Source organism: Bos indicus, chromosome 2, assembly GCF_029378745.1.
Source record: "Bos indicus isolate NIAB-ARS_2022 breed Sahiwal x Tharparkar chromosome 2, NIAB-ARS_B.indTharparkar_mat_pri_1.0, whole genome shotgun sequence".
In the NCBI taxonomy this organism is placed as follows: Eukaryota; Metazoa; Chordata; class Mammalia; order Artiodactyla; family Bovidae; genus Bos; species Bos indicus.
In genome coordinates this window covers 34,336,671-34,344,928 of record NC_091761.1, presented here as the reverse complement: position 1 = coordinate 34,344,928, position 8,258 = coordinate 34,336,671, and positions in this window count along the sequence as shown.

Below are 8,258 nucleotides of genomic sequence, written 5' to 3'. Positions count from 1 at the left end.
CACCACAGTTCAAAAGCATCAATTCTTCAGCACTCGGCTTTCCTCATAATCTAACTCTCACATCCATACATACTACTGGAAAAACCATAGCTTTGACTAGGTGGATCTTTGTTGACAAAATAATGTCTCTGCTTTTTAATATGCTGTATAGGTTGGTCATAGCTTTTCTTCCAAGGAGCAAGCTTCTTTTAATTTCATGGCAGCAGTCACCATCTACAGTGATTTTGGAGCCCCCCAAAATAAAGTTTCCATTGTTTCCCCATCTATTTGCCATGAAATGATGTGACTGGATGCCATGATCTTAGTCTTCTGAATGTTGAGTTTTAAGCCAACTTTTTCCCTCTCCTCTTTCACCTTCATGAAGAAGCTCTTTAATTCTTCTTGGCTTTCTGCCATAGGGGTGGTGTCATCTGCATATCTGAGGTTATTGATATTTCTCCCAGCATTCTGGATTCCAGCTTGTGTTTTATCCAACCCAACATTTCACATTATGTATTCTGCATATAAGTTAAATAAACAGGGTGATAATATACAGCCTTGACGTACTCCTTTCCTGATTCAGAACGAGTCTGCTGTTCCATGTCCAGTTCTAACTGTTGCTTCTCGACCTGCATACTGATTTCTCAGGAGGCAGGTCAGGTGGTCTGGTATTCCTATCTTTTGAAGAATTTTCCACAGTTTGTTGTGACCCACACAGTCAAAGACTTTGGCATAGTCAATAAAGCAGAAGTAGATATTTTCCTGGAACTCTCTTGTTTCTTTGATGATCCAACAGATGTTGGCAATTTGATCTCTGGTTCCTCTGCCTTTTCTAAATCCAGCTTGAGCATCTGGTAGTTCACAGTTCACAAACTGTTGAGGCCTGGCTTGGAGAATTTAGAGCATTACTTTGCTAGCATATGAGATGAGTACAGTTGTGCTGTAGTTTGAACATTCTTTGGCATTGCCTTTCTTTGGGATCGGAATGAAAACTGACCTTTTTCAGTGCTGTGGCCACTGCTGAGTTTTCCAAATATGCTGGCATATTGAGTGCAGCACTTACACAGCATCATCTTTCAGGATTTGAAATAGCTCAACTGGAGTTCCATCACCTCCACTAGCTTTGTTCGTAGTGATGCTTCCTAAGGCCCACTGGACTTCACATTCCAGGATATCTGGCTCAAGGTGAGTGATCACACCATCATGATTATCTGGGTCATGAAGATCTTTTTTGTACAATTCTTCCATGTATTCTTGCCACCTCTTCTTAATATCTTCTTCTTCTGTTAAGTCCATACCATTTCTGTCTTTTATTGAGCCCATCTTAGCATAAATGTTCCCTTGGTATCTCTAATTTTCTTGAAGTGATCTCTAGTCTTTCCCATTCTATTGTTTTCCTCTATTTCTTTGCAGTGATCACTGAGGAAGGCTTTCTTATATCTCCTTGCTATTCTTTGGAACTCTGCATTCAGATGGGTATATCTTTCCTTTTTTCCTTCCTCTTTCACTTCTCTTCTTTTCTCAGCTATTTGTGAGGCCTCCTCAGACAACCATTTTGCCTTTTTGCATTTCTTTTTCTTGGGGATGGTCTTGATCACTGCCTCCTGTACAATGTCATGAACCTCTGTTCATAGTTCTTCAGGCACTCTATCAGATCTAATCCCTTGAATCTATTTGTCACTTCACTGTATAATCATAAGGGATTTGATTTAGGTCATACCTGAATGGTCTAGTGCTTTTTCCTACTTTCTTCAATTTAAGTCTGAATGTGGCAATAAGGAGTTCATGGTCTGAGCCACAGTCAGCTTCCAGTCTTGTTTTTACTGACTGTATAGAGCTTCTCCATCTTTGGCTGCAAAGAATATAATCAATCTGATTTCAGTGTTGACCATCTGGTGATGTCCATGTGTAGAGTCTTCTCTTGTTGGAATAGGTGCATTCTCTTGGCAAAATTCTGTTAGCCTTTGCCCTGATTCATTTTGTACTCCAAGTCCAAACTTGCCTGTTACTCCAGGTGTTTCTTGATTTCCTACTTTTGCATTCCAGTCCCCTGTAATGAAAAGGACATCTTTTTTGGGTGTTAGTTTTAGAAGGTCTTGTAGGTGTTCTTAGAACCATTCAACTTCAGCTTCTTCATCATTACTGGTTGGGGCATAAACTTGGATTACTGTGATATTGAATGGTTTGCCTTGGAAATGAATAAAGATCATTCTGTCATTTCTGAGATTGCATCCAAGGACTGCATTTCAGACTCTTTGTTGACTATGAGGGCTACTCCCTTTCTTCTAAGGGATTCTTGCCCACAGTAGTCGATATAATGGTCATCTGAGTTAAATTCACCCATTCCAGTCCATTTTAGTTTGCTGATTCCTAAAATGTCAATGTTTACACTTGCCATCTTTTGTTTGACCACTTTCAATTTGCTTTGATTCATGGACCTAACATTTCCAGTTCCTATGCAATAGTGTTCTTTACAGCATCAGACTTTACTTCCATCATCAGTCATATCCACAACTGGGTGTTGTTTTTGCTTTGGCTCCGTCTCTTCATTCTTTCTGAAGTTATTTCTCCACTAATCTCCGGTAGCATATTGGGCACCTACCAACCTGGGGAGTTCATCTTTCAGTATCCTATCTTTTTGCCTTTTCATACTATTCATGGGGTTCTCAAGGCAAGAATAATGAAGTGTTTTGCCATTCCCTTCTCCTGTGGATCACATTCTGTCAGAACTCTCCTCCATGACCCATCTGTCTTGGGTGGCTCTATATGGTATGGCTCATAGTTTCATTGAGTTATACAAGGCTGTGGTTCATGTGATCAGATTGGTTAATTTTCTGTGATTGTGGTTTTCATTCTGTCTGCCCTCTAATGATAATGATAAGAGGCTTATGGAAGCTTCCTGATGGCAGAAACTGACTGAGGGGGAAACTGGGTCTTTTTGTGTTGGGCGGGGCCATGCTCATAAATCTTTAATCCAATTTTCTGTTGATGGGTGGGGCTGTATTCCCTCCCTGTTGTCTGACCTGAGGCCAAACTGTGCTGGAGATAATGAAGATAATAGCTACCTCCTTCAACAAGTCCCTGGCACACTGCCTCACTCAGTGCCCCGGACCCTGCAGCAGGCCATCACCAATTGACTCCTCTGCAAGAGACTCCTGGACACTCACGGGCAAATCTGGGTCAGTCTCTTGAGGGGACACTGTCCCTTTCTCCTGTGTCCTGGTGTGCACAAGGTTTTGTTTGGGCCAAGAGCCTGTTTCCCCAGTCCTGTGTAAGTTCTGGTGGCTTTATGGTGGGGTTAATGGCGACCTCCTCCAAGAGAGCTTATGTCATATGCAGGTCGGCTGCACCCAGAGCCCCTGCCCCTGTGGCATGCCACTGCTGATCCATAGCTCCACAGGAGACACCCAAACAATCAAAAGCAGGTCTGGCCTAGTCTTTCTGGAGAAGGAAATGGCAACCCACTCCAGTACTCTTGCCTGGAAAATTCCATGGACTGAGAGGCTCCTCAGAGCCTGGTGGGCTACAGTCCATGGGGTTGCAAAGAGTTGGACATGACTGAGCGACATGGTATCTCCTTGTGTGCACAATGTTTTGTTTGAGCCCTCTGAGCATCTCTGGTGACATGGGGTTTGATTCTAAACTCAATTTATCCCCTCCTACTGTCTTCCTGGGGCTTCTCCTTTGCCCTTGGACATGTGGTATCTTTTTGGTGGGATCCAACATTCTCCTGTCGATGGTTTTTCAGCAGTGAGTTGTAATTTTGGAGTTCTCACAGAAGAAGATGATCAAATGTCCTCCTACTCCACCATTTTCCAGTAAGGATTGGCATGTAATAGCTGTTCACATAGTGTTTACAGATTTATTGAATGAGTAAATGCTAATACATTTGTGTCTCTTCCTACTAAGGGCTGGGGAGAAGGTTTTATTCCATGTATTCCCAATAGCTAGCCTGGTACGTGGCATGTAAAATCGATAAACTTGTCTCTCTCTATAGCTTCACTGTCTCTCTGAGTTCCAAGATTCCACTTCTCCTCTGTGCTCTTTTTGAGACCTTGCATCCACCCTGCCACGCCATAGCCCACTTTGCTGCATGTGAATTTTCAGCCTGTAGGAAAAAATCTGGCCAGCTGCTGCTCGACAGCTGGAAAAACAGAGCCACGCTGGAGGCAAACAGTTTTGTATCTCAGGGCAGCAGGGAGGAGAACCTCCTGCCTCATGTGGGCATGTGGGTGGAGAGCTGAGTCACTGAGTTCTTCGAATTCCTTGGAAAAAGATAACTCAAAGGAATATTACACAACACAGAGAAATAGGAGAGAATAAGCAGAGATTTAAAAAAGACCTAAATGTTGAAAAATATGAATTCCAAGGCTAAAAAATAGTTGCAGTCAAATTTGGAGAGAAGTAAGCTGGAGTCTGTATTCCAGTGCCCTGAGCAACCTCCAAACTCCAGTTTGAAAGCTTTTGAGCAGATGTTCCCAGGTGTCACAGAGAAGAGCATGTAATAGGGCTAGACTGACCTCTGTAAGGCTGAGATATGGGGAAAGGGACAGCTAGAGGAATGACAGGTGAAACTTCTGCAAAACATGATAAAAGAATATCCTGGGATATCCTGAGTGCTCTGGGATTCCACTGAGCTGGAAGGTAGGTGACAAGTATTGATAGTGTTTCCTGGGTTGTTGTTGTTGTTTAGTTGCTAAGTCTTGTCCAGCTCTTTGCAACTCCATAGACTGTAGCCTGCCAGGCTCCTCTGTCCATGGGATTTCCCAGGGAAGAATCCTGGAGTGGGTTGCCATTTCCTTCTCTAGGGGATTTTCCCAACCCAGGGATCAAACCCATGTCTCCTGCATGGCAGGTAGATTCTTTACCGCTGAGCCACCAGGGAAACCCTTGTTTCCTGGGTAGTAGGTGTATTTTACATTTTTTCCTCTAAATGCCAATTGATTTTTTAAAAATGTGTTGCAGAATTTTTCTAGAAACTTTTAAAACTGGATGGAATGAGGGTGGTGAACTGGTCAGCCTTTCATAGTCATGCCACCAAAAAATCCAAGACAATTTTCATGTCTTAATCTCTGGCTCATTTGGTAGTTATTACATGGGAGACATGTTGATACAGCAAGAGAAAGGGCAAGGACTTACTCAGGCTATACCTCTTTGTCTTTTTTGAGCAGCACTTTGGTGCCTTAGATGGTAAAAAAAATCTGCCTGCAATACAGGAGACCCAGGTTCAATCCCTGGGTCAGGAAGATCCCCTGGAGAAGGGAAAAGCTACCAACACCAGTATTCTTGCCTGGAGAATTCCATGGACAGAGGAGCCTAGCAGGCTACAGTCAATGGGGTGGCAAAGAGTCAGACATGACTGAATGACTAACACACCTGCAGGCTGTATTGTAAGCCTGATGTAAGAAAATACAGAAGATATGAAAGGGCCACTGGTAGGCTCCAATGAGAGTGAGTTTATCATTAGTGCTTTTTGCTAGCATTATTTTCTTAATTTTCCATCTAAGACTTTGGAGGTATTGCCTCATGGGGAAAACTGACTAAGGTAGATCCCAAAGTCAGTGGAACTTACAATTAATATGAAGACACTGCATGGGTTTCCCAGATGGGCTCCCTGGCTAAAAAGGGATTGTGAGAAGTGTTTTATCCAAGTTTGTTCCACAGCCGGTGTTTGAGCTCTTGAGAAAGGGGGTGGTATAAGTGTAACTGAAATATTTAATGTCCCAAGAGAGGAGGGGAATTGTAAGAGAAGATGTATTCTCTAATTCTTTTGTGTATAGTTCATCTTTTCTGCCCGAGAAGAATATACACCCTTTATAAGCAGAGACTATGTCTTCACATTTGTTTTTATAACCTTTCTTTTTCTTTCTCTTAGTTTTCAGGAACTAAGAAGGCACATATGGATAAAACAGACCCAGAAATTCAAGTTACTTGTGTTGCTAAACATGTGTAGAGTTTCATATAAATACAATTCATAAAATTATATTTGGCAAGATTTGATACAATTGTCAAGAGTTTCTATCCAATGACTTTGTGCGGCACCTGGTATATCACACATAGTGGCAAAATACAGCAACCCTTGGTCCTGCAGAGACCTTCACTCTGTACATGGAATCTCCTTCCTGGATCTCCGACACTCAGAGGCATAGGGTGCCTCTTGCTCTAGCCGTGATGACCTGCTGTCCTCTCCAGATCCAGTTTTTTTTAACAGAGGAGTGGCCTAGGCATTCTTATTTATGAAGGGAGTGAAATAAAGCAGCCTGGACTAACCAGGTTCTCTGATTAAAGTTCATGTTTTCTCAAGAAGAGCCTCTGTTTTTCCCTACACTTCTCTATGAAGTCATTGCTGGTAGAAAATTTTCAGTAGCTTTCTCTTCTCTATTGTTTTGAAAGGCATAATTGCTAAGAGATCATTTATGTTTAGCAACTACCCTTTGAAGTTTCAGCCAAACACAGAATTTACTGTAAAACAAGTCAGTCTTCATTATTTTAGTCTAAATCATAAAGTTAACTCAAACATATACAAAATCAGATTTCTGGACCTCTCATCCACTGAATTTTTTTTATGAGTAGTTGATTTTTATCTATGGGTGAGATGGTGTGATATTCACCTAGAGCCAAACATCCTGGAATGTGAAGTCAAGTGGGCCTTAGAAAGCATCACTGTGAACAAAGCTAGTGGAGGTGATGGAATTCCAGTTGAGATATTTCAAGTCCTCAAAGATGATGCTGTGAAAGTGCTGCACTCAATATGCCAGCATATTTGGAAAACTCAGCAGTGGCCACAGCACTGGAAAAGGTCAGTTTTCATTCCAATCCCAAAGGCAATGCCAAAGAATGCTCAAACTACCACACAATTGCACTCATTCACACACTAGTAAAGTAATGCTCAAAATTCTCCAAGCCAGGCTTCAGCAGTATGCGAACCGTGAACTTCCAGATGTTCAAGCTGATTTTAGAAAAGGCAGAGGAACCAGAGACCAAATTGCCAACATCCGCTGGATCATGGAAAAAGCAAGAGAGTTCCAGAAAAACATCTATTTCTGCTTTATTGACCATGCCAAAGTCTTTGACTGTGTGGATCACAATAAACTGTGGAAAATTCTTCAAGAGATGGGAATACCAGACCACCTGACCTGCCTCTTGAGAAACCTAGAAACCTACATGCAGGTCAGGAAGCAACAGTCAGAACTGGACATGGAACAACAGACTGGTTCCAAATAGGAAAAGGAGTACATCAAGGCTGTATATTGTCACCCTGCTTATTTAACTTCTATGCAGAGTACATCATGAGAAACGCTGGACTGGAAGAAGCACAAGCTGGAATCATGAATGCCTGGAGAAATATCAATAACCTCAGATATGCAGATGATACCACCCTTATGGCCAAGAGTGAAGAGGAACTAAAAAGCCTCTTGATGAAAGTGAAAGAGGAGAGTGAAAAAGTAGGCTTAAAGCTCAATATTCAGAAAACAAAGATCTGGTCCCATCACTTCATGGGAAATAGATGGGGAAACAGTGGAAACAGTGTCAGACTTTATTTTGGGGGCTCCAAAATCACTGCAGATGGTGATTGCAATCATGAAATTAGAAGACGCTTACTCTTTGGAAGGAAAGCTATGACCAACCTAGATAGCATATTAAAAAGCAGATATATCACTTTGCCAAAAAAGGTCCATCTAGTCAAGGCTATGGTTTTTCCACTGGTCATGTATGGATGTGAGAGTTGGACTGTGAAGAAGGCTGAGCACCGAAGAATTGATGCTTTTGAACTGTGGTGTTGGAGAAGACTCTTGAGAGTCCCTTGGACTGCAAGGAGATCCAACCAGTCCATCCTAAAGGAGATCAGTCCTGGGTGTTCTTTGGAAGGACTGATGCTAAAGCTGAAACTCCAATACTTCGGCCACCTCACAGGAAGAATTGACTCATTGGAAAAGACCCTGATGCTGGAAGGGATTGGGGGCAGGAGGAGAAGGGGACGACAAAGGATGAGATGTTTGGATGGCATCACCAACTCGATGGACATGAGTTTGATTGAACTTTGGGAGTTGGTGATGGACAGGGAGGCCTGGAGTGCTGTGATTCATGGGTTCACAAACAGTTGGACACGACTGAGTGACTGAACTGGACTGAACTGAGCTATTATATTTTTAGGTATTGGTTAATGGACTATATGGTATATGAACAGTACTTCCTTTAAGCATTCATTCAATGATTGGGTTAAGGACTTCTCTTGTGACTCAGTGATAAAGAATCTGCCTGCAATGCAGGAGACATGA